The sequence below is a fragment of the Rhipicephalus microplus genome, unplaced genomic scaffold (assembly GCF_043290135.1).
Source record: "Rhipicephalus microplus isolate Deutch F79 unplaced genomic scaffold, USDA_Rmic scaffold_45, whole genome shotgun sequence".
NCBI lineage: Eukaryota > Metazoa > Arthropoda > Arachnida > Ixodida > Ixodidae > Rhipicephalus > Rhipicephalus microplus.
In genome coordinates, this window is record NW_027464618.1 from 723,431 (window position 1) to 750,552 (window position 27,122).

A 27,122-nucleotide genomic window follows, 5' to 3' on the forward strand; every position below is an offset into this window, starting at 1 on the left:
CAGACAGCATCGCTAAATCGTACGAAGGCACATGGATGACCTGCGGCCACTCGTCTCATATCGGCGTCAGCACGGTAATTGAGCTGTACACAGGATTTGTGCTCGATTATGTAGTGCTGAGCGATTTCTGTGCTGGGTGCACACGAGCACCAAAAGAAGACGACCCTGCCTACAAGGCTTGGAAGGAGGGACATGCATGCCAGAAGAACACGGACAAAAAAGCTGGGGAGATGGAGGTAGAAGCGGCACTGATCTTCTTCCAAAGATCGCTGCAGAAGCATAAGCTGCGGTATGCGACCTTGTTGTCGGATGGCGACAGCTGCTCTTGCTTTGCTCTTCAAGATGCAAAAGTGTATGAATACATACCCATGGACAAGGACCACATACACAAGAGAATGGTCACAGCACTGCCAAATCTAGTTTACAGGAAGAAGTCCTCTGGTACCGAGAGTCTTGGTGGGAAAGGAAAACTGACTGGTGAGCTTATCACCAAGCGCATCAGCTACTATGGCTGGACTTTGAAATCGTACAAAGGTGATGTCCAGGTCCTGATTGATATGTGTGGTTTAACGTGCAAAAATCATCATACGATTATGAGAGAGTGCGTAGTGAAGGGCTCCGAAAATTTCCACCACCTGGGGTTCTTTACCGTGCACCCAAATCTGAGCACACGGACCTACGACATTTCCGCCTCCATCGGAAATGCAGCCACTGCATTTGGGATTCGATCCCACGACCTGCGGTTCAGCAGACGAGTACCTTAGCCACTAGACCACAGCGGCGGGGCATGTCAAGGCCATGCATAAGGCAGTCATAACCACATACTACCAGATCGCCTCAAACGATGGCACTTCAAACCGCGCTCTCTGTCCAAAGGGCCCAGATTCATAGCGCCACCAAAACGCAGCAAAGGCCAAAGGTGAGCCTGCTCCAAAACACCCCCACAATCTGCCATCCCATGTATGTGAGGCGCTTCTTCCAGTTTATAAGACGTTTGTCTGATTAATCACTTTTTTGGCGATGCCTAAGAGGGAAGACCCCAAATAACAACGAGTGTCTCAACTCAATGATTTGGACACTGGTGCCGAAGGGGAAACATGCATCATTGTTTGCTGTACAAGCTGCTTTGGCAGAAGCTGCAATGAAGTTCAATTCTGGATATGGAAAAGCTTCTACAGCCATACTTCAAGAACTACAGCTAAACCCTGCTTAACAGTTGACCAAGCGCATGAGTGAAAAAGACCGCCATGGCACCGTGCTGAATCATGCGCACGCAAGCATGCTTCTGCAGAAAACTTGCAGCGTGTGCTAAGAAAACAGCACCGAAATGACTCTAAACCAACAGACTATGTTGTTGAAGGCTACTGATACCATACCATTTGTGAATATTGTAAATAATTGGCGTTCTTTTGTATAAACTATGAACGTTTTGTTTTTTGACATTTCCTCAGAATCTCTTCTTTGGTGTTTTTAAAACTTGTGAAAGCGATGTCTTGGTCTTTAAGGCACGTAGAGCCACAATTCTTGCGGTGGCTTGTAGCTACATATGTCTGCTATGCAAATGTAGAAACATATTTTTCAATCTAGCCTTTGTAAATTTTTATTCTTGGTACTAGCTGGATCGCATGATAGAGATATCTAGAGATTAAACTTCAAATTTCTATAAAATTGATAATACATGTTATATTAAAAAGTAATCCTACATTTGTGTTCATTACACTTCATAATATCCAGCCATATTTCAATATTATTATTCTGGCCAATAATTGCCTTGCCATTCTTCTGATAAACAATATAGTATTATTTTAATTATCTCCACAACCACCCAACCAATTTTAAAAGTAATTATATTTTTGAAATCAGCTTGAACAACCCTGTCTAGATTACAATTTTAATTGAATTTGGTCAAGAAATAAAAAAAATAAAACCCTGTCCGCCCTAAAAAAAGCAAATGGACCTATATGCTTAATATGCCAGTTTTTGTAGCATAAATAAGGTCAGAGCCTAAAATTCTGCTCCCTAGTAGCACACTGGGATGGTAGTAGACAGATAATTTTCTGTTTCTTCAGTATTTTCGAGTAGGTCAAACAGTCAAAGTTCATTTTCATTCCCTCATTGTCACTTCAAGCAAGTTTAGGGCAATTACTTACAAAAATTACTGTATGAAGCAACATGAAGCAGCATTTCTCTTCTGGAGCAGCTTGGAGCAATCTGAGCAGCACTTCCATCACTGCTTTTGCAGACAAGGCAGTGCATGGCTTGCCTATGCATGCATCTTGTAATACAGAGGTAGCCATTCGATGGATACTCAGCTACCTAAAGTCCAAAGGCAGCTATCACGTGTGGCCAAGAAGCATAGCCTTTGAGGTGGGCAATTGTAAGCATGATCTCATGTCACAACCAGTGCAACCACGACTATCAAGTGTAAATATTTTAACCCATCGTGGACAGTTGATCATGGCATTCAAAGTCGCACTCGATCAGCCTATCGGAGTCCTAAATATGTAACGGTGCACCATGGGACACCAAAATATTCGGTTGCGAGTGTACATTACGTTAATGGCACAAGAGGTAGTGCCACAAAAGTGTCCGAATAAATGAGAGTGTTCGAATAATATATTGGTGACTAAAAAGACGGACCTAATGTCACACAAGACAGCTGAAGCTGAAAGCACTAACCTCCTCGGCTTCCGACTCCAAGATCCGCTTCCTCAGAGACGTTTGACAGAGAGACACGGCTTGCATTACCCACAGCCACGTCGTCCAACACCGGCTTGAAGTCACTGAGACCTATCAAACAAACAAACAAAAAAAAGATTAAAAATAGCACAATGCAGTCAGTGTATACAACCGGGGTGAGAGGGCTGAGAATAAATTGGGAGTCGTTTATGGAGCCGCAAAACATTGAATTCAGATCAGAAGAATCTTGCTTGGGAGCAGTTAGTGGCATTTAATATGCCGTCGTGGGAGCTTGAAATACAGATTTTTAGCAATGCGGCGGTGCCAGTGCGCATTTTATTTCGTTTATAATATGCATAACACTGAAACAGGTTTTAAAGGACGTTTTTAAAGATTATTGCCAGGTATGAACTGCACTACCTGTTTACATACCACGTGACCTATCTGGCCCTTGTAACAAACATGTGAAATAATATTTAATAAAAAAGGTTTTATTAAAAACTAGGTTCCCCAGAAAATTTTTGGAAAGAAAAATTCATCACACTCAAAAAGAAATTTAAAAATTGTGATTGCACTAGACTTAGTTACGTAACAGTGGTCCTTCACTTAAAGAAAAGCCTAACATGATAGCGTCAAGAGCTTTTAACAGGCGACAAAAGCACGCTGCACTGCCGTTCGCGGCCACCTCGTGCAAAACCACCTTCAAGATTGCAGTGCGGGAGCCAAGAAATCTCCCGGCGCCAACTATCTCTTAAAGCATCTGCGTTATGACACTGAGCGATAACCCAATGATACTGATAACGCCCCTCCACACAAGTAACCGCGCGTTAATAACATGGCACACTTTGACCAGTTTTTTTTTTTTAAGGCCAAACCCCATAATTGCGAAAAGGTTCGCAACAGCGATGAACGACACGACGCAGATTGCCTTTACGCGAACAGTCGCTAGCGTAGGCAAACCTCATTCACGCGACAGCCTCAGTGAGCAAGCACCACCGTTGACCCATGAGGTCGTCTACTCATACCAGGAATACCGCCTAATGAGCCCTATGCAATTTAAAAATAAAATATATCGTTGTGTAATGGTACGGAAAGTGTTTACCGTATTTACTCGCATAATCCTCGCACTTTTTTTGTCGCAAAACCGATGAAAAGTTGGCGGGTGCGAGGTTAACGCGGGGAAAACGTTCTACAAAAACGTACAGAGCGAAAAAGAAAACGAAGTGGCCGCAAATCGGGATTCTCACACCAGCAACTAACAGCAAGCTTCAAGATGTACTAATTAAAACTTACCTCAACAATAAAAGCAGAGATTCAACACAAGACAAGATTTAACTGAGACACAAAAAGTGGAAGCAAACAGTCGAGAATTAGAATACCATACGCAAAGCTTGCGGACGTTGCGGGCGTAGCGGTAGCGTTCGTCGCTCAACAGGAGCCCTCAAAAGGTAAGCGTGGGACGTCAGTATTCGGCCGATGGCTATTTAACAGAATTGTCCGCAGTTTCCATATTAAGAAATAAAGTTTACCATCAATCCCAGTTTTAGGCACATGGCAGGCCCAACGCGCCTTGGTGGCTTTCAGCAGCCATCACTAGTAGCAAACATAAAACTCGTAGGCTCCGAAGGGCCTACCGGTGGCCCTGTTGCCGTTGTTTAGTGCATGATCTATCACTTGCAACTTGAAAGCAGCCGTACAGCTTCAGTATCGCCTCATAACTTGCCAAGGTTATGGACGCAACATACAAAACAGGGCGCAACTAGAGTGGCTAGAATGGGGAGATGTGATAGGCGCGGCGCTTTTTCCTTGCCGGAGAAGGCCCATCGGCGCGCCGATACCGCTAGGGGCGCTGATGGCAGCGGCGCGGGTAGTGAGCGGCGCACTTCGCAGAGTTTTCCTCGGGTGCGCTGCTTTTTTTTTTTTTTCCAGAGGTGGTAGCTGCTTTACAAGTACTTCGTCAATCGGTGATTGCGATGGGTTACTGTGAAATGCCTGAATGCGTCAAGTACAAAAAAGCAGACCCAGCGTCGCTGCATTACGCTTGTCTGCAAAACTTAGTGCTTCAGTTCAGCCTTTTAAAGAGTCCCAAGGGGGGCAACGTGGATCGCTTAGGAAACGCGTCGCTTTGTCTGTAGAAAAAATTCTGCATAAGATGGAATAAGATGAGGAAGACTACGAAAGACTTCCATCTGATGCACTAGCAGTGTCTGTCGCGCATGAATCATGCACCACTGAGCGGTGGATGGTCGCCCTGTATATTATGTGGCAAGCTACGATGTGAGAAATCTGGTACTTGGTAACAATCGTGATGAGTGCAAAAACACCCGCCTTGTTTCGCAGTGTTGGTGGTTACGCGTTATAAGTAACACCGTTGCTGGTGTAGCATGTTACTTCGGCATTTAGTATTTGACGCACTCGTTATACATGTAGAAATGGAGCTGCTGCCTAAATTGTGCGAGTTGTAGTTGTCAGCAAGTCGTTCCTGCAAGATGGTAGCGCTATTTATCAGTTATGTTTCCAAAATACAATTTGCTTCTGTTTATAGTACAGGTCGCGGAGCACTAAGTTTTTAGTACCTGGAAAAGCAAGGCTGACGTTTCCATAAACAGTTGCAATTCTAGCGGGCCCTGTGTAGGTTAAAAGGGCAAAAATTATTTACACTGCAAATATTTTACACTGCAAATACCTGCGATTATGGTCCGCTAGCAGATGCAAGCTGCCAGAAATACCGTAATTTTTTTACGTCAGTGATCATATATTTGCGGAGAGGGTTGACGGCGAAATTATATTTCGGCTTTCTGTAACAATGAGAAATGGATTTAACATGCGCCACGTTGTTATAAGCCATCACATGCAACTCTCCGGTGCACATTAGGCAACTTTGTTCTACGTCCAGCATCTTGTGCAAAATTTGCTAGTAAAATTCACCTAAATTAGCTATAGTTGTTTTGGTCAGAGACATCGTTTCTTTTCTTTCAGTAGGTCGAGGAGCATCGGACTAAAAGCTCGAGGGATTGACAGAGCACCGACCCAGTCACAAGTTGGCAAAGCAGCAATACACGACAGACATTCATACATGTAGAATAGAAAATAAACTTTACAAGTATAAAAGAGCACCAAGTACGAATACACAAGTTATGAAACAAAGCTCCGCCAATAGAGAGTGAGGGAATACGTATGTATCATAACTTGGCATGAACATTAAAAACAAAAATTCATAAGTAGAGTGATCGAAATTCCGGGAGATCTACTATTCGGGAAAGTGAATCAGCTGGGCGAAGCATCTAATGTGACAATTTTGATTATTTAAAATTACATATATCTACAGCGCTATAGTTGGGAATTATACGTAAGAAATAATTACACATAATATTCTAATGAAGTGTCAGAAATCATCAGGATCAAAACTATACACTAATACACAGAGACATTACACTATATGATACAATACAGTAATAAGAATTATTTAAAAAATGCGCAAGACAACCAATCGTAGCAACATTTCTTCCAATATTTAAATAGATACATAGGAAGTTCTCAATGGCAGAAGAAAGGACAAAGTGTCAATGTCTTCGTGGTTTAAGGTGGTTAATAGGTAAGGTAGCCTGTAGGACAATGTTCATCCTAAACGCTTCTAGAAATAGGCAAAATTCGCATTTAATTATTCGTGCTTAGTGAGACAAACACTAGGGTTTACGTTTATCTTAGCAAGATAAATTATGGTACTACAACCATGTTTAACGAATGCTTCATGACATGTCAATTATAAATACGAGGCGTGGGCACATTGATTCAAACTTCTGATCTAGGAGTATCATCGATAAAGAACCCCGGATGGTCGAAATTTCCGGAGCCCTCCACTACGCCGTCTCTCATAATCATATGGTGCTTTTGGAACCGTAAACTAAACATATCAAGGCCTTTTCAAGAATGGTTTTCAGAGATGAGACTTTAAAGAGCTTAGGTGCCATGTACTGCCCTACACTCGCGCGATCAAAATGATTTTACCGAAAACGGGTCACCACCACACAGCGTGGGAGCAATTTTTGTGGAGAGCAGCGTGTGCTGTCTCGTTTGTCTCCTCCGCAATGTTACATGATGGATGGATGGATGGATGGATGGATGGATGGATGGATGGATGGATGGATGGATGGATGGATGGATGGATGGATGGATGGATGGATGGATGGATGGATGGATGGATGGATGGATGGATGGATGGATGGATGGATGGGTGGATGGATGGATAGATGGATGGATGGATATGGCTGTACCCTTTAGATCCGGTGGTGGCTAGCGCCACCAAGCCGTAATACTTAATGAACCCAATACTATATTAATTTATTTTTTTTAAAAAGTGAGTTTGAGGATTCGTACTTTGCAGTGAAGAGTTTAATTTTCACTCGTGCCTTGACTTTAGCCACCAATCAGATAACCTCCTTCTAGTTAAGTCTACTTGCTTAAATTCTATTTTGCCCTCCCGGACCATAAACCCCACGGCTTTGAAAAACTCTGCGCCATCATCCTGAACTATAGGGTGAAGCCCTTCACAGAACATCATCAAGTGTTCGGCAGTTTCTTCTTCCTCTCCACACGCACTGCATACTGTGTCTACGCCTTCGTATTTGGCCCAATATGTCTTAGTTCGCAGTACTCCCGTCCTTGCCTCAAACAGTAGAGAACTACCCCGAGTATTATCATAGATCCTTTCCTTGGCAATTTCCTGCTTAAAAGTTCGATAGATCTCTAGTGCGGACTTCTTAATCATGCCCATTTTCCACATGTCAGTCTCCGTTTCCTTCACTTTCTTCTTAACCGACAGTTCTTTTTGGTTTGGCCACCTGCTGTTCTCTAAGTATTTGCCAGTCAACTTCCTGGTTCGCTTTCTCCATTTTGTATCGACATTCTTCATGTACAAGTAGCTGAAAACCTTCCTAGCCTAACGCTCCTCCTTCATTTTTCTCAATCGCTTCTCAAATTTTATCTTGCTGCTAGCTTCCCTGCCCTCAAATGATGTCCATCCCTTATCACCTTGTACTCCCTGATTTGGTGTATTCTCGTGAGCTCCTAAAGCAAGTTTACCTATTCCACGTTGCTTAATTTCTAATCTTGCTTGAACTTCTGATCTCATGCACAAGACCACATTGCCGAACGTCAGCCCAGGAACCATGACCCCCTTCCATATTTCTCTCACATTATACCTATTGTAATTCCACAGTGCCCTATTTTTCATCACTGCTGCATTCCTGTTACCTTTCGTCGTCACGTATATTTCGTGTTCCCTCAGGTACTCGGTCCCATTGCTTATCCATACGCGCCGGTGCATGCAGCACCCCAAGCGGAATCGGCGCGCTTTGGGGATCGGTTCGGGCAGCGGCTTTTCACACCTCCCCATTCTAGCCACCCTAGCGCAACGCACACTGGCCACTTCGGCTTGGCTTGAGTTGGATTGAATCTCTGTGCAATAGTACGCTTGATGCTTAAGAGATGGCGCCAGATGACGTGCGCTATCATCATCAATGGCTGGAAAGAGCAGACGACATTATTGCAGAAGTTTTTGGGGGTGCGATAATTACTCGAAGAAAAAAGAAATCGTATTTTTGTGTGGCGATGGGGGGGTGCGAGGATTACGCGAGTGCATACGGTACGTACTATTGCCTTGCAGCACTTTTTTTTTTGTGTGCAGGTGCATAATTTTTACGTTATTTCTTCGTTGTTCACGCGTGACTCGAGCGGAGAGGAGCACGAGAGGAGGTGGTGATTTTGCAGCACATGAAGAGAACCGGCAGTACCTCAGTCATGTGCATCCTGTTCCGGCGCTTTAAGCACAGCACTTCTGGGCAATGGGCGACGGTTTCCAAATCTGGCAAACCGAGTGATTGCGCGAACACTACTACGCGATACGTCGCGTGAACGCCCTGTTTCGTCGCTCTTAGCATCGCTCGTCGCTGTCGCGTGCATTTCAGCCTTTATGGGGTTTGGCCTTATCGTAGGTCATCACCGTCGATGTAGATCTCCAGATAATACATCAACTTGTGATTGCTGCTCCGCGACTCGCAAAAAGTGCTCGCGCAGCGCAGGTAAGTAATTCGCGCCCACGCAAAAAAAAAAAAAACTGCCGAACGTACAGAAGCCGCATTTATTGCACAAGAAGAAAAGAAAGAAAACGAAGTCACACTGCCGCCGACCAAAACACCAATCGAGCTAAGCCTAAAAGCATAGCCCAGACCCTGCACGCATGCAGCGATGCTTTTTAGAGCGCACGTTGAGAGTTTAGGTTACAAAACGCAGTAGTGGCAAATCATGAAAACTGCGCCACGTGATCGCCGTTGCATCATGAGTCACGAATAAAGCGCCGAGGTGCTCGTTCATATTTAAAATGGTTTGAACGTGCGTTCTGTCACCACAGCTTCACAAATAACCGAATGCTTCTCTCTACCTGCAGACACCCATGCGCGGAATTTGCGTGTGATGGCCTTTGTATATGCAAAATGCAACGAGAACTCACTTCTCTAAATAAGTTAGCAGCTACTGTGCGTAAACCGGGAATAGACTGCATGCGCTCTGTCGCTCATGGAAGTAATTTTGAGAGCCCACGTGCATGCACCAGAGCAGACAGGAGACGCGTCGCATGCATGCAAATGACTCCACAATTACAGTTACTCACTCATGGCAAATGTATAGGTGTAGGTGACCCCACGAAGCAGCATCAACATGAAAACCGCAGCGACCGTAAGAACGCGCTATTGGCACAACAAAGAAACCGAGAGTCAACCCCGCTACGCTCGCCTCTCGACTATGTGGTTTTCACAAGGCGACATGGGAACCAGAACACACAGCTTAGCTAGTAGAAGCAGCAAGCTCGATGCATGGCAGCCCATTTTTGCAGTGTCACATATATTTAGAACAGTTTAGAGAAGATTATGGCGGGACTATGGGAAACCTTCGTCACCAGAAAAATAAAAAAAGAAACGCAATTGGGCACGTTTTATCAGTCAACTCAGCTTTTTTTCCCACTAAGTCTGAGGTTGGCATCAAAAATCTAGCTTTCGAGGCTCTTTTGGAGTATTTGAGCGCAATTTTTATAATTTTTATGCCTTTGGAGTACCTTGGCACAAGAAAAAAGAATTGTAAAAAATACGCAATATGCACAGCTGTATCACCCCTTATACAGTCAAACCCTTTCTGTGAGACACTGATGTAACAGACAAATGGGTATATTAAACACTAGTATGCTTACATTGAAACAGGTGTTGGCGAAAAAACGTATACATCATACCCAGCTTATACGAGACGCTTCATATAAAAACAATAACTGCTCCGCAGTGCATGTCTCTTATAACTGGGTTCAACTGTACTATAGTTGGAGTCTGTGATGCTAGACACTACTACAGTGTACAACCTCGACTTTAATACTATAAGAACTAGCAGTAACCCAGATGACACCCCACCAGTAATGATAGAAGAAGTTGGAAAAGCTTTGGAGAGCATGCAAAGAGGCAAAGCTGCTGATGAGGATCAGGTAACATCAGATCTGCTGAAAGATGGAGGACAGATTGTGTTAGAAAAACTAGCCACCCTGTTTACGAGGTGTCTCCTGACGGGAAGAGTACCAGAGTCTTGGAAGAACGCTAACATCATCTTAATACACAAGAAAGGTGGTGACAAGGACTTGAAGAATTACAGGCCGATTAGCTTGCTCTCTGTAGTATACAAGCTATTTACAAAAGTAATTGCTAACAGGGTACAAAAACATTAGCATTCAATCAACCAAAGGAACAAGCAGGATTTCGAACAGGCTACTCAACACTCGACCACATTCATACTATCAATCAGGTAATAGAGAAATGCTCAGAATATAACCAACCACTATAAATAGCCTTCATAGATTACGAGAAGGCGTTTGATTCAGTAGAAATATCAGCCATCATGCAGACACTGTGGAATCAGGGCGTCGATGAAGTATATATAAACATCCTGGAAGAAATCTACAGGGGATCAACTGCTACCATAGTGCTTCATAAACAGAGCAACAGAATACATATCAAGAAGGGTGTAAGGCAGGGGGACACAATCTCCCCAATGCTATTTACCGTGCGCTTACAGGAGGTTTTCAGAAGCCTAGGATGGGAACAGTTAGGGATAAGAGTTAATGGAGAGTACCTTAGTAGCCTGCGCTTCGCCGATCACATTGCATTGCTGAGTAACTCAGGGGACGAATTGCAACTCATGATTACGGAGTAAGACAAGGAGAGCAGAAAGGTAGGTCCTAAAGTGAATCTGCAGAAAACGAAAGTAATGCACGACAACCTCGGAAAAGAGCAGCGCTTCGAGATAGGTAATAGTGCACTTCAAGTTGTAAAAGACTATGTCTACTTAGAGCAGGTAATAACCGCGGAGCCGAACAACGAGATTGAAGTAACTAGAAGAATAAGAATGGGGTAGAGCAGATTTGGCAAGCACTCTCAAATTATGACAGGTAGATCGCCACTATCCCTTAAGAGAAAGGTATATAACAGCTGTATCTTGCCAATACTTAGCTACGGAGCAGAAACCTGGAGACTTACAAAGAGGGTTCAGCTTAAACTGAAGACGACGCAGCGAGCAATGGGAAGAAAAATAAAAGGTGTAACCTTAAGAGACAAGAAGAGAGCAGAGTGGATTAGGGAACAAACGGGGGTTAAGAATATCATAGCTGAAATCAAGAAGAATATAGGGACATGGGCTGGGCATGTAGTGCGTAGACAGGATAACCGCTGGTCGTTAAGGGTAACTAACTGGATTCCCAGAGAAGGAAAGTGGGTTAGGGGGAGACAGAAAGTTAGGTGGGAAGATGAAATTAAGAAGTTTGCGGGTATAAATTGGCAGCAGCAAGCACAGGACCGGGTTAACTGGCGGAACATGAGAGAGGCCTTTGTCCTGCAGTGGACGTAGTCAGGCTGATGCTGATGATGATGACTACAGTGTACTAGAAGGGGAAGTGTGCTGTGTGCGGCGTGTTCCAATGAAGGCGAGGGGGCCCCCGCAGCGATGAAGCAGGTTGAGTACAGCCTGGGAACGCTAGGGGACGCTGCGACCCAGAGGAGCGCGTTTGTCTACACATGTTGCACTGTCAGTTTGGCTGTTAACGCGAGACCAGTTCCTCGTTGGTGGTGTTTCTCGCATGGAATAACTCTGCTCCTCGCCAGATTGTGTTTTATGTAACTGAAGAAATTGCGATGGTGTTTGCGCTTGTCTACTGGAATGAGAAAAATATGGCTGAGAGACGGCGGTACAAAGGAGACGGCTTTTCCTTTGTGCCAAATCGTAACAGCGGCTACCGTTCATGTAAAGAGGCGCACTCCTTATTTCGGGTGCCGTTGAACCTGAGCTCCGGGAAAAATGGTGGCGGAACATCGAGAGGTGATCGAGTCTTCATTGAGAGCAGCGCTGTTTGTGAGCGACAGTTTGAAGCAAGGTTCATACAGCGAACTTTCAAGACAACTATATCGACGCAAAGGTTATTAAGACCCCCAGAGACTTACCACTCTTATCTAAAGGTGCCATTCCTACAATTTTCCCTCATGCTCCTAAGTACCTTTCAAAATCGCTGCCCAAAAAACGGAAGAATCGCAACCTTGACGATATCAGATTCTCCCCAAACCGAAGCGAAGACGTGAGAGCAACACGTTGGCAGAAGTTGAGTCGAACGACGTTGATAGAGGCAGTTCAGTCGATGATGTTCCTGAACATAAATGCCAAAGAATGTCGAATAGTGTAGGCCGAGATGGTGTCACTGATAAAGCTCGTGACCAAGAATTTCAAGGGCTGTCATTTTCAAAGCTCACGATTCCAAATGAGTGGTCAGAAATTTTTCTGCCGTGTGTCGGACTGATTTCTTTAGGCTAAGTTGGAAGCCGACGCTGTTGAACATAGATAGGCAGCATTGAAAAAACTCATTCAAATCAAGAAGCAAGCTGCTGAAGGTGCTGCAAACGCCGAAGTTCTCATAAGAGGAAAGAAGTGGCGCCAAGAACTCGTAAAATGAGAAGAGGCAGAGTTGCTGATAAAGAATGTCAGCAAATCAACTTTGTGTTCCGGCCTGGTAATGGAGCATTTAGCTATATATAGATAGCCCATCGATCGTTTATAGGGTTCTCTTTGAAGAACTTAACGCTTGTAGTAAATGACCTCAGTGCTTGTGTCCACTGCAAATATTTGAGAAAGCTGATACTCAACCAGCTTTCCAGAAGACGATGTCAGAAGATGTTTACGAAACGAAGTCCTTGCAATATACGACATAACCTTCGGAGAACGAAAGCCAAGCAGCACAAAAATTAGCTTGAGCTGAAGGAAGAGGCCTTAGATTGACAATTCCTGACCATTTAGTATGCGAAGCAATATAAAAGATATAAAACACACAGGACCGCACAGAGACACTTGTATGCAAATAGTAGATATTTAAGCTCTATAAGTTAATACGTTGAAATTCACCCAATACTATTTGAAAGTACATCACTACTATATTGTAACTAGCAAGGACGACGATACAGCATGATGGCCAGAACAAGAAGTGGCATCGATTTATTCAATCACTGATTATATAGGCGCACGATAGCGTGCCGTAGTATCTGCGCATGTCCGATGCGCAGTCGTGATGCAGTAGCCTTGCTGGATATATCCTTTCCGTTAACAACGAAATTACATACCCACCGAAACAGTGGTAAATACACGGCATTTCAAAAAATGATATCATACACTTGTTTAAAGTCCTTGTCATAATGAAGACGCTGTGGTGGCTTCATGGTTCGAGTCGACCTTCTCAAAGCTGGCGTCGGTGGTGAAGTTGACTGACGCACCACAGGTGGCGAAGGGTCGCCCGACGTCGGAACTTCGCGACGTCGGCCTTTGGCTGGCGAGGTTGAAGTTGCCACTGTCGGATGGCCACCAACGTTGTTGTCCGCTGAGCTGGTATCAATGCCGTCGTCGATTTCTTCGATGAACCGTTCGCCAGTTTGAAGTAGGTGACGACGGTTGCGCCTTAACAGCTTCTGGTCCTCCGTTTTGACAAGGTAGGATCTTGGATATGGCGAACCCACCACTTGAGCTTTCCGGGACCATGCAGCGTCTCTGAGCCTCATGACGTCATCCTTCTGCAGAGGAGGCAAAGGTCTTCCCCCTTGGGCCTGGCTGTGCTTTTCGACGTCGGTTGCGGTCACCGTACTGAAGTCCGGGAGGTTGGCGCGAAGGCGCCTTCCTTGCAGCAGTTTACCAGGGGATCACCCGTCGTCCAGTGGGGTAGAGCGGTAGGCCAGCAGGCCCAGCCAGAAGTCGTCGTCCGAATCTGCAGTTTTTTTTAAGATGCGCTTCAAAAACTGCACACCTTTTTCCGCAAGCCCGTTTGACTGCTGATAATGAGGGCTTGAAGTGATGTGCGTGAAGTCGTATCTCCTTGAGAACAAAACAGATTCATGGCTGGAAAATTGTGGGCCGTTATCAGTGCATACTTCGACGAGCACGCCAAATCTGGCAAAAATAGCGCTCAGTGCTGCGATGGTTGATTGCGCCGACATGTCAGGTAGTTTCTGAACTTCCGGAAGGTTTGATAAGGCGTCAAAGACAACGATGTACGAGTCCCCCCGCAAACGAAAAAATATCAGCTCCAACTCTATGTCATGCACAACCTGGCACGGGCCGCATTTGAAGCGGTTCCTTGGGCTGTTTGTAAGCATACTTTCGGCATGTAGGACAAAGTTGCACCATGGAAGCAATCTCAGCGTTAAGCCCCGGCCAAAACACGAGGCGTCTGGCCCTTTCTTTGCATTTTTGCATGCCGAGGTGACCTGCATAGTTTTCACATGCTTTTCGGAATAACAAACTTCGACGCCTTTAAAAGTATTCCGTTGACAAATGAGAGTTCTTGCTCAAAAGGCTTTAGTTCACCTTGTACTGGAAGCCCCGCCGACCAACTTGCGATCACCGACTGTAGGTAGCGGTCACGAGCCGTTGCCGCTTGCAGTTCTTTCTGCGTTGCTTCTGTGACACGGTAACCTAGAAGCTGAATTGCGTGAACTTCCACGTCGGTAGTAGCACTAGCGTCGTCTTGGTTGTCAGCAGTTGACCGGGACAACATGTCAGCAAGAACAAGGTGCTTCCCAGGAATATACTGCAAAACAAAATCATACTTGAACAACCTCAAAAAGAACCGTTGAAGGCGAGGTGGCATGTCATTAATTTCCTTTTGAGCAATTGACAAAAGTGGCTTGTGGTCCGTTTCAATTGCGACTTTCTGGCCGTAGACGAACTGGTGAAATTTTTCGCATCCAAAGCAAATTCCTAGGGCCTCCTTTTCTATCTGTGCGTACAGTTTTTCTGCCTTAGTCAGTACTCGAGATGCGTAAGCTACGGGCCGCCACTCGTTATTGTGAGGTTGTAGAAGAGCGGCACCGATGCCGTCCTTCGATGCATCGCGAGACAACCTTGTTTCCCGTCGTGGGTCAAATATTGTGAGCACGGGAGCGGTGGTGAGAATTTGCGTGACGCTTTTCCACTCTTTGGCGTGGTTATCTGTCCACTCAAACTCAAAACTGGCCTTGATAAGAGTTCTTAACAGGGCCGTTCTTTCAGATAGCTGCGGCACGAACTTTCCAAAGTAGTTCAACACAGCAAGCATACGTTGATTATCGGCCTTGCTTGTTGGCACTGGAATTTGAACCAAACTTTTTACGAGCCCTGGATTTGGGGATATGCTGTTCTAACTTATGATATCACCCAGAAACCGTAGCTCTTTTACGCCAAACTTGCACTTGTGCAGATTAAACGTTAATCCAGCTAATTCAGCAGTTTTGAGGCCTGCTACAAGGCGCCCATCATGCTCTTCCTTCGTTGAACCCCAGACCAAGATATCATCTATATATATGAGCACGCCTGGCAGACTGAAATACCTGACAAAGTGCCTGCTGAAACACCTCAGGTGCAGATGAGATGCCAAAAGGTAGCCTTAGAAAACGGTATCTGCCAAAAGGCGACGAGAACAAACAGATCTTTGATGTTGTCTTGTCTAAGGGCACCTGATGAAAGCCGGCGTTTGCATCCAAACAGCTAAAATAAGTAGCACCGGTTAGCCGTGCTTTCAAGTACTCGCGTCTGGGTAAAGGGAAATGCTGCCTCTTGATATACTTGTTCACTCTTCTGGGGTACATGCAAACCCTTAGAGCACCGTCTTTTTTTTTCACCAGTACCAGAGGACTTACCCAGTCGGTTGGCTCATTTTCTTTGACGATGATGCCCCTCCCCCCCGGATCATTCGCTGTAATTCCTTCTTCAGAGGTTCCTGAAGTGCAAGTGGGACCCGGCGAGCTGGCTGAACGACCGGAACCGCGTCTGGATCCAGGACCATTCTGTACTGCGTTTTCAAGCAGCCGAGCCCTTGGAACAGGTGCCTGAAAACTTTCAAAAGTTCATACTCAGACGAGGCATTGACCGCGTCCACCGTACGTCGAACCAATCCAAGCGCTTCACTGGCATCGAGCCCAAGGATGGCTTGGCGCCCATTCTTTACGATGAAGAATTTCACGCTTATCTCGGTCGTTCCGACAGACTTTCTGTGACGTTGTTCCATAACTTGAAATAACGCCCCCGTTGTAGGCGCGCAACACTGATCTGGTAGGTTGCAACGCTTCTTTGCATCCAAGCTTACGGTACGTTGTAAATGGAAGTAAGCTTGCCTGCGAACCGGTGTCCACTTTGAACGTCACTTCTCTGCCATTTACTCGAGCCTTGATTGTCCAGTCTTTCTTGCGCCAATTTTCGGAGCCGATTTCGAGAATCTCAAAGTCATTCTCAACGAGATTAGCTACTTCGCTAACAGCGGTAGACTTCTGGCAACAACTTGCAAAGTGGTTGTATTTGCGGTAATAATGACATAATTTACCATACGCGGGGCGTTGCTTAGGTTTATGTTTGCGGTTGCACTTCCTGCAGCAAATATCTTGATTATCGCGACTCTGCTTTTTTTTTTCCGCTGCTGCCGTCTTTTCGTCACCGTTTCGCCACTTGAAACTGCGTCAATGCTGTCTTCTGTCCTATTCCAAACTAGGCTCCTTAGTACCACTGCTTCTGCCGCTTTACACATTTCCTCGGCTTTCAGTAGCGTCAGGCCTCTCTCGGCAAGCATTCTTTCACGCAGCTTTGCGTCATTCGTACCAAACACAATTTGGTCTCTAATCAGTGAATCGTGCTGATCCCCAAAGTTGCTCTGAGTCGCCTGCTTCTTTAAGTACCGCACAAACTTCTCAAAAGGTTCTTTCTCCGCCTGACTTCGTGTACGAAAAACATATCTTTCGTGAATTTAATTGCTCACCTCGGAGAAGTAGGCGTCGAACTTCCGCACGACCGTGTCGTAACATTCCTTGCTTTCTCCGGGGCCGTACTGAAAGTTGTTGAAGATGTCGAGCACTTCGTCTCCCGCGAAGCTCAGCAAGAGCGCCACTTTCGAGGAGTCACTTCTCGGGGACTTCTCGGCTGCCGTTGCTTGCAGAAAAAGCTCGACCCTTTGCTTGAAGCGCTTCCAATTTTCAGACAAGTTGCCCGATAGGCGCAATGGCTCCGGCAGCTTCAGTAGGTCCATAGCGATTCCGCGCCATTGCTGCCGTGCTTCGGTCCGCGGTGGCCACTTCTGACACAATGTAACTAGCAAGGACGACGATACAGCATGATGGCCAGAACAAGAAGTGGCATCGGTTTATTCAGTCACTGATTATATAGGTGCGCGATAGCGCGCCGTGAGTATCTGCGCATGTCCGATGCGCAGTCGTGATGCAGTAGCCTTGCCGGATACATATATAAAATTTAGTAACTTCGAGGAGCAACATGTTCGGCTGGTGTAAACGACCTCACCGAATCGTAGTCAGGTGTTTATGTGTGACTCTTTACAGCGAGAGAACGGCTAGTGCCTATGCACAAGGGCTGAATTTCACCATTAAGTGGCATTTATAACATAAAAAGTCGTGACGACAACTCGGAACAATACACAAATCGGCCACACAGCCCACTCACAGAGCCACCACGGTAGCGGGCGTAGCGCTCTTTTAGCCAGCAGCGCCCTCTAGTCGCGCGCGGAGTGGTCATCGCTAGAAGGACTCTTTTTCCGGCGCCGAACGACACACTTCCCCTTCTAGTACCCTGTAACACTACTCTCTCATCATGGCACTTTTGAACAGTAGAAGGGGCCCAGAGGAACATGCATACAGTATGTCACACCTGGCGGAGGATCGAATGTTGAATGGACGCAAGATAAACCTGGTGTGAACAGCTCAGAATATGCCAGCATCTTAAATAAATTTTAAAATTGTTACGTTTCTAGGAAATCCACTTCTATCCATGAACATTCTCGGCTGATAACGTTTTAGGAGCTTCGTCGGCATGCCTCCATTTGTCGCAGCTTGTCAAGAGGTGGCTGCCGGCATGTACACCATTGTTGTCAATGTACTCTTCTGCGGTGCCCCTCAAGGTCGCTGCTCTTGTCGCTTCTCCGATGATTTCAACAAAACTCACTAGATGGTGCACCACTACCCAAGACGTCAGTTTTTGATCGCACGTGCGCTCGCCTTCTCGTGACTTCGTCAACGTCGCTCTCGTCCCTTCGAAGGCACAATGGCACGTGACAAGTTCCTACAATACGTGCTACGCACACGTACCGATATCCTCTCAAGCCCCCTCACTTGCCTGTTCTCAGCTCTGATGAAGAACGTCTGATAGCTCTACGTCTGCCATTTATGAGTCTAAGGGATGTGACTTCCGGCAGCGACCAGTATGGCATCGAAGTTTGGCATCGAAGGCAACAAGTGCGAATTTTTGGAGTACAAAAAATCTGTCAGCGACTGTACAAAGGTACGAGCTGTATTCTGAACCCTGTCAAGAAAGAGCACGTGCAATTATGCCCACCTTCTGAAAGCAGGCTATTCCTGCTAGAGTTAAGGCTGTGCCACCTGCTACAGCAAGAATTTGTTTCTTTAGTACTAGTGTATTCATTTTCTTAGCAAGCTTCTACTTTTTCTTTTAGCTTTTTATTCCGGTTATCCTTGATTCAAGACAGCTCCTAAAAGGAAACTCCGGTGCATTTTCAACCATAGTGAGATAAGGCTGTTTTCAAATAGTATTGACAGTCCCGAAGAGATAGGGTTGTTTCATACTGCCCAGGCACTTGTCAATCATTTCGATGTCAAAAAACGCCGAGTCAAAACAGAAACAGAAACAGGGAGTGGTTCTGTAGTCCAAGGTAGGTATCTTACGACGTCATAAGAATCCGTCGCCGACGACGTCACGAGATCCACTACACTTCGCCACGGCTGGCCAAGGTGTAAACATAGCTCACGTGCCTCGATTTTCTGATGCGCGAAAAGCAAGTTGGCGATGTCATCGAACGCGGAATCAAGCTGCGCCGCTCATCTGTACTTACCAGTGACAAATTCAGCGATGATTGTAGCTACTGTCTGAGTATGGAAGCATTATTTTTTGATTTCGACCCCACCCTCTGGCGCCTGAAGCATCTGACATGCCCCGAATCGATTTCCTCGTTGCTCAATATTGCAAGACACGCCATTACAACTACCAACACACTTATAGAGCTGACAAAGCTGAACTGCGCTCGCACTGTCGTCACCTCGTTGGAGAGAGCGTGCGCTGCATCCATCTGCTGGGAAAGGCAAGGTTTTTGAAAAAAGAGTAGGCCCTGACGCCATATACACAGGGCGGCTCGCGTTTACAAGTGTGATTCCAGAATCAGGTATCAATTTAAAAATTTGTTTCCTAAAAAAATAAAATAACTTATGTTTGTATAATTTGGCACATATCACCATGGTACTAACGCGAATACATGTTAAAAGTTTATTGGAATTGGTGAATATCGAAAAAAACGCCGGAGTTCCCCTTTAGGCCTTTAGATGATGCAAAGTAGCTATCAAATATTTGTGGTAAGTCAAACTTCCCTTTAACAAAGTTGCATCTTACATGTTTTTTTATATCCCTAAATTCGTTATAAAGGTAAATTCCTAACACTATGCTTATTTCAAAACGAGTCTCCTTTTGCTTTATTATAAGCAATATTTCATTATATTCGGGTTTGTTGTATTGAGGTTTAAGTGTGTAATTATTACTGTGGGCTTGATATACCAATTTGCAATGTGATTTTTTCTTTAATATTTCAGCTTTCCGTCTATAAAAAGGGTGTGCATATTTGATTCAGCATTGTGTATCGGTGCTTCATTCAACATGACGATACTTTTCACAACTGTTGTCAGGTTTACCACGAGAGAATCAACTGAAGTCTGCTGGACTTACGAAAAGGCTGCTGATTGTAAAGAGAGGGGGAAGTCCCTGAAGTCCATGATGCATCCAGAATGTTATATTCATGTGGGTTCATTGAGAAAAATAAACTACTTGTGAATAACGTTGCCGATAAGTGACATGAAAGATTAATGAAGCCATAATGCAATACAAAAGCACAAACTTGCTGCAAACCTACTCTACTAATAAACTTTCTATTTGAGCCTGTTGGTTTACCGTTACCGTTCAACTAATTACAGCAAACACTGCCCCCAAATATGGAATTTCTGCCATACGGAAAATTTGTTTTAATTATGATTCAGTTGCCTACCCCCTAAAAAAAGCCAAAAACAAAGGTTTCTTCAATATCAGTCATTTTGCGCAATATTCTCACTTCAACACAGTGACCATGCATACATCTAGATTGTGCGATGCCTTTGGCATAGGAAAGGTCAACTACAGATTAGCGATCCATCAAAATAAAACCAGAGAGATTCTAAGTGCAAGTAGACTGCAACAAAGTCGCACTCCATCAGTCGCACAGTCTGAAACAGTGCAGGAGCATTGCACTTGTGCACCAACACAACCATTGCTCACTGTTTTTGCAATCTTAGATGAAGGTGATGCCGTTCTTACAGGGGCCCTGCAACGCTTTCTCAAGTAGCCATAGCATGGATTCACTAAAGCATTTTGCCTCACAAAATCATTGCCGCAAAAATTTTTTAAATCCGTCAAGTGCCAGTGGAGATGCATAGATTTGTCGCACGCTGCAATTGCATTCTCTCTTTTCTCGTCCAGACGAAAGCGCTAGAGGCTACGCAGGGAGAGATAATGCGGAGAAAGAAAAAAAAACATAACGCGGGCCTTATGACCTCGAGCGCTTTTTCTAGTTTTTTTTTTCCTTCGTATACTTGGCTTTTCAGCGTGACCGCGCACAGGTGGGTGGGCAAGTTGCAGCCTCCCCCTGTAGGCTTCACAACGAACAAGAGTGCTATGCTCAAATCAGCCAATGGCTATTCAAACTGCAGTAACGAGTGATTTCCGGACTTGATCTGTCAGTTAACAAGAAAAGACAAAGCGGTTTTCAGCTGACTTTGAAAATTTATTGTGAATTCTGGGCCACATATTGCGCTGCAGTTAAACCTGCTTTTAACGAACCTCTATATAACACATTTCTAAATATAACAAAGTTTTTCTATTCCCCGCCATCGCTCCATAGGAGAGCACATGTACTTGCGACCTCAATGTAACAAAGTAACTGCGAGAGACAACCTTGATATAACAAATTTTCGCCACGGACACTCTTGGAATTTCGCTCCGCATTTCGGCATTTTGGTACGAGTCTGCATCTTCCGCCGCTGCCCCGCCGCCGCTGAAGTGGTGGCGGCGGGCACGGGGGCTGCGTCCGTGTGAGGCGAGCAGCCCCCCCCCCCCCCAACTCCAAACCAAAATAAAAAAAACTACTTTGGCGCTTTTAGTTAACGTCACGTATATGGGGCCGCGTTGCGTATGGAGGGCGCTTTACCAAATAGTTTCCGCGGGAACCACGTCTGTGTCCGTGTCATTCGCTCTTCGTTTTCGACGCCGTGCGCGCGCGCGTATGGTGTGTCTCCCGGCGAAGTTTTGCTTTGCTATTTTTTTATTGTGATAGCAAATATGTATATGGGCAGTTTGGGTTTTTGCCGCCGCCGCCGCCTTCGTTTACCGTATATGTATAGTATATGTATAGGTACCTATATATACGGAAACTCAAGAAGAAAAAAAAAAAGCCGCCCGCGCTCGGCTCGTCATGATGTGCCAATGGGCGCTTATCTCCCACGCGTACTTTGCCCCACGAATGCGGAGGGGGGAGAAAAGGGTTAGATGCTTGTGCGCGCGCGCTCATCCTTAGGTGGGGAGAATTGCGGGCCCTTGACTTTGACCGGAACAATTGCCTTTGCTCTTTTCACACAGTCCCTTCGTGTCGAAGCCGCACTGATACTCACCGAGATAGCAAGCGCGCCAGAGATCGCGACCGCCCTTAAAATCAAAGTTCATTATTGCTACTCGAGCAACCCTGTCCTCTTGTTGCTTCAAGCTCGTTTAAGACAGGTGGTTTACTTTGTTTGAGCATTTCATGGCAGTTCTAACACGCGGGAAATGTTATGCATTTTCCAGGCGATAGGTATCGGCAGACTCATTTGATTTCTGCTTCAGCAGCGCTCACACGCTTTTACCCACTTGCGAAAGTTACACCCGTGCCACACGGGCAGAGAAAATGGCATTTACCTTCTAATGCCTCCAGATTGAAGGTAATTCGCGCGGTGCCACACAGATGAACGAAATGGCATTCGCCAAAATGCCATTCGTCACCAAATGCCATCGCCAGAACTCATTCGACTGAGAAATGCGTACTCTCGACGCCACAGCTGATGAAGTAATTGTATAAAACCACGTTTGATTCTACTGGAAGGAAACTTTTTGCGTGTTTTCTTCCCACTAATCACTTTAAAAACTGCTTAAAAACTTCTCCCCAGCTGGTGGGCGCTGTGAATTAAATGCGCCAAGCGCCATTTTCTTTCTACGCTGCGGATCTCACTAGCTTTGGCTCGAGTTGCTACACGGTCGGTGTCAACGTCATGAAACAAAGTAACGAACGAAATCTAACGGCAGCGTAATATGCTTATTTATACTTTTATATATTATCGGATGTGTATGAAGCTTGTGAACGCTTGTTTGTTTTTTATTGTTACTCATTCGATGGTCACAAGGAAGGTGCTGCGAGTGACATCATCAAGTCAAATGTCATTCGCTTTGGACGTGTAGCAGCGCCGCCGGAAAAAATGTCATATGGTAACTGAATGCCTTCGGTACCGAATGTCAGTTTCTATGCCCGTGTGGCACGGGTATTACAATGCGCAAAGGCATGTTGTCAATTTGGACTTTTTGCGGAACATGGCGGCGACACCAAGAACCCGCCAAGAGTGTCCACATAATTGCTATCGCAATAATAATGCAGTTTTTTACTGTAATATGAGTGTTTGGTGTTAGCTCTGCCTTCAACTCCCCTTTTGTTTAATTTGCACGTTTCTTTCCTAATTTTCGTACCAAACCTGCATATAACAAAAACCTCTTTGTAATGGATTTTTCTGGGAATTTATCAATTTCGTTATATCCAGGTTTAACTGTATAATATTAGCCTCGGGTATTCTCGGGAGCCTCAACTACAAATTGGCAGCATTTTCTGACCATGCCCAAAAAGTATTGCAGGGCCCTTTTAAACGCCACACCGATCAACCCCTAATTGCGTATTTGCAATTAGGGGTCAAGTTAGAGCACCGTACACTCACCCTGAATAGTTCGTCCGACTTGGACGGACGTGTGCCAAGCAAATCTCTGGCAATCTTTAGAACATGGCCAGCTGCATATGTTAAAAATGAAAAGGAGAAAGAATATATTGCACCTCGATCTTGAAGACTAAACCGATATTATTGTTGCACTTATAAAAAAATTGACTAATGTTTCAAAAAATTCATTACAAACAAGTTTTGATTATATACCACTACATAGCGAAAATTCCACACGAAATGAACATATTAAACGAAAAGGAAACTGAAGGTGCTGCTCACCGAAAAGAGGTGAAAAAAACTGTTCTCTCGATATCAATAATATGGGCACTTGATGGGTTTTGGCCGTTGTCGTCATGTTCCTAAAAAGTCTAAATTAATTATGTCCTCCGGCACATCGTGAGTTCTACCTGCACATAAAATCGTGCAAGTGGAGGCAACGAGCGCTGCGGAAAGGGAGGTTAAACGAGCCAGCCCATCACTTAGAGAAGGCAGTGACAACGTCCTACCCTCCTGCCTTCCCCACTCCCCCCTCCCCCCACAACAGTATGTTCGACCAGCCATTGAATGGGGGAGGTTGAGCTTGCTTGAGCAGCACTGAACTTAGATTTTTTACAGCGAAAGCTGTTAAAAGATCACAACTCGGGACACACGCAGTTGCACGTGTCTGCCGCCGCCCCTGGTGTCCGTAACCACATCGCGAGAAATAAGAAAAAAAAAACTCGCACCAATCACACAGTGGGGCTTGAACCCGGTTTTGCTAGGTGCCAACCTAATAATCTACCACTGAGTTACGCCGGTGCTTGTAAATTGTCAAACTTGCCTTAGGCAGTCATGACCTAGCACCAATGGCATAGTTGGGCTCGAACCCGGGTCCGCTGGGTGCCAGCCCAGTATTCTATCACTGAGTTACGCCGGTGCTTGTAACTTGTCAAACTTGCCTCAGGCAGTCATGACCTAGCACCAATGGCACAGTTGGGCTCGAACCCGGGTCCGCTGGGTGCCAGCCCAGTATTCTACCACTGAGTTACGCCGGTGCTTGTAACTTGTCAAACTTGCCTTAGGCAGTCATGACCGAGCACCAATGGCACAGTTGGGCTCGAACCCGGGTCCGCTGGGTGCCAGCCCAGTATTCTACCACTGAGTTACGCCGGTGCTTGTAACTTGTCAAACTTGCCTTAGGCAGTCATGACCTAGCACCAATGGCACAGTTGGGCTCGAACCCGGGTCCGCTGGGTGCCAGCCTAGTATTTGATCACTGAGTTACGCCGGCGCTTGTAACTTGTCAAACTTGCCTCAGGCAGTCATGACCTAGCACCAATGGCACAGTTGGGCTCGAACCCGGGTCCGCTGGGTGCCAGCCCAGTATTCAACCACTGAGTTACGCCGGTGCTTGTAACTTGTCAAACTTGTCTTAGGCAGTCATGACCTAGCACAAATGGCACAGTTGGGCTCGAACCCGGGTCTGCTGGGTGCCAGCCCAGTATTCCACCCCTGAGTTACGCCGATGCTTGTAACTTGTCAAACTTGCCTTAGGCAGTCATGACCTAGCACCAACGGCACAGTTGGGCTCAAACCCGGGTCCGCTGGATGCCAGCCCAGTATTCTACCACTGAGTTACACCGGTGCTTGTAACTTGTCAAACTTGCCTTAGGCAGTCATGATTTAGCTCCAATGGCACAGTGGGGCTCGAACCGAGGTCCGTTGGGGACCAGCCCAGTATTCTACCACGCTATCTTGGCCCCTACAAAGTTGTTGAACAGACCTCACCAGTGAACTACCGTGTCACACCTGTTCATGCCCCCCCCCCCTGACCGACGTTGCCGCGGGAGAAAAATTGTGCACGTTTAGCGTCTCAAGCCCTATCGTATGCGTTCCACAGCGTAATTCGCTGCCAGGCTGGCCGCTTCCGTCGACGGGGGACATTAGTGTAAGAATTCATTGGACTCCATCTTCTTCATCTGTCAATAACCATCATCAGTCTTCGTTTCGTTCGTCTTCATCATCGGCGCCATGTTGCTGTTGCTTGAATAAAGCGGCCGCTGAACCGTGGTATTTCAATATATATATATATATATATATATATATATATATATATATATATATATATATATATATATATATATATATATATATATATATATATATATATATTATATATATATATATATATATATATATATATATATATATATATATATATATATATATATATATATATATATTGTGAAGAAGAATGTGTGCCTGCGGCGAGCAGTATCGCGAACACCCGGCTCTCTCAGCTCGTGCTTCGGCTCGCTTCTGTGCTGATCGTAGTAATCGTAGCGCCGTCTTTTCTTTCTGTTTTACTCCTTCCCTGTCCTGTATTTTTTCTGGTGTTGCGCTGTAAGTAAGTTCACGCTGTACTGATCTCTGCTGGACAGTTCTTCACGCTGTCTTGCCATTGTCGTTATCAACTAATAAACCTCGTCACATTTGTTGGAAGGTGCTGTTTATTCCCGTCGCTACACCCTGGAGCTGCGAAGCCGCACGCTACCGCCCGTCATGACTGACAACGCCAACCCATCGGCATCGTCGCCCCAGTTCAACTGCCCTGGCCATCCTAGGCTACTGGACCCGAAGGTCTTCAGCGGTGCGGATGGGACCGACGTGGAAGACTGGCTTGAGCACTACGAGCTGGTGAGCGCCAATAATAAGTGGGATGAAGCCGACAAGCTCGGCCACGTCATATTTTAACTCACCGGCGTCGCAGAATTGTGGTTTAACAACCACGAACACAACATTTCCACATGGAGCGTCTTCAAGACGTAATGTGCTGAAAATTTTGGTCGGCCGGCTGTCCGAAAGCAGTGGGCAGAACAACGCTTGCGCGTCCGCTCTCAGCAGACTGGCGAAAATTTTACCAGCTATATTGAGGATGTCTTCGACCTTTGTCGACGCGCGAATGACACCATGCCCGAGTCGGACAAGGTCAAACAAAACCTGAAGGGCATAGACGATGGCGCATTTCAAATGCTCTTGGCTAGAAATCCGAGCACAGTTTCTGAAGTCATCAGCTTGTGTCAGAGCTACGACGAGTTGAAGAAGCAACGCTCTCTGACTCGACAACCTCAGTGTGGTGGTGAGTTGCTGTCTATTTTCGACACCATGCCTGACAATTCACCATTGCTTCAGCAAGTCCGAGCCTTCGTCCATGAGGAAGTCACCCGCCAACTTTCTCTAGTTCCTTTTACTCACGAGACCACCACCTGTCTACCCGCCCCGCTTCGCTCTGCTATATCGGGAGAGGTTGCACAAGCTGTTCCCCTTGCGCACTACGAGCCGCCTCTATCTAGCCGCGTCCTCTGCCCGCGTATCGCACAGCCGGTAGGTGCCCCTGCCGCCTATCCGCCAGCGATTCAGCCTGTGGCCATGCCTCTAACGTATGCAGCGCAGCCTGTGACTCCTCCTGTCGCCTGTTCGCAAGAGATGCAGCCCGTAGCCGCCCCGCTAACATAAGCAGACGCTGTGCGTAGACTCCCGCAACCGCCCTACACCACGCGCTCACAGCCCGCACACCCGGCTGCTTATACTAAACCTTGGGCGGCACCACCAGTCGCCAATCCATGCAGGATGCCCGATAACCGACCGATTTGCTACGCCTGCTTCACTCCCGGACACGTTGCCCGCTACTGCCGCCGTCGACCTCAGACGTTCGGCAACTATGCCCGGTCGTCGCAACCCGCCAGCCAACCCTTCGACCCATACGGGCCGGTCTCGTCACCACATCGCTATGCCCCTACTGACCACCTTGACTTCCAGCCGCAGCGCGCA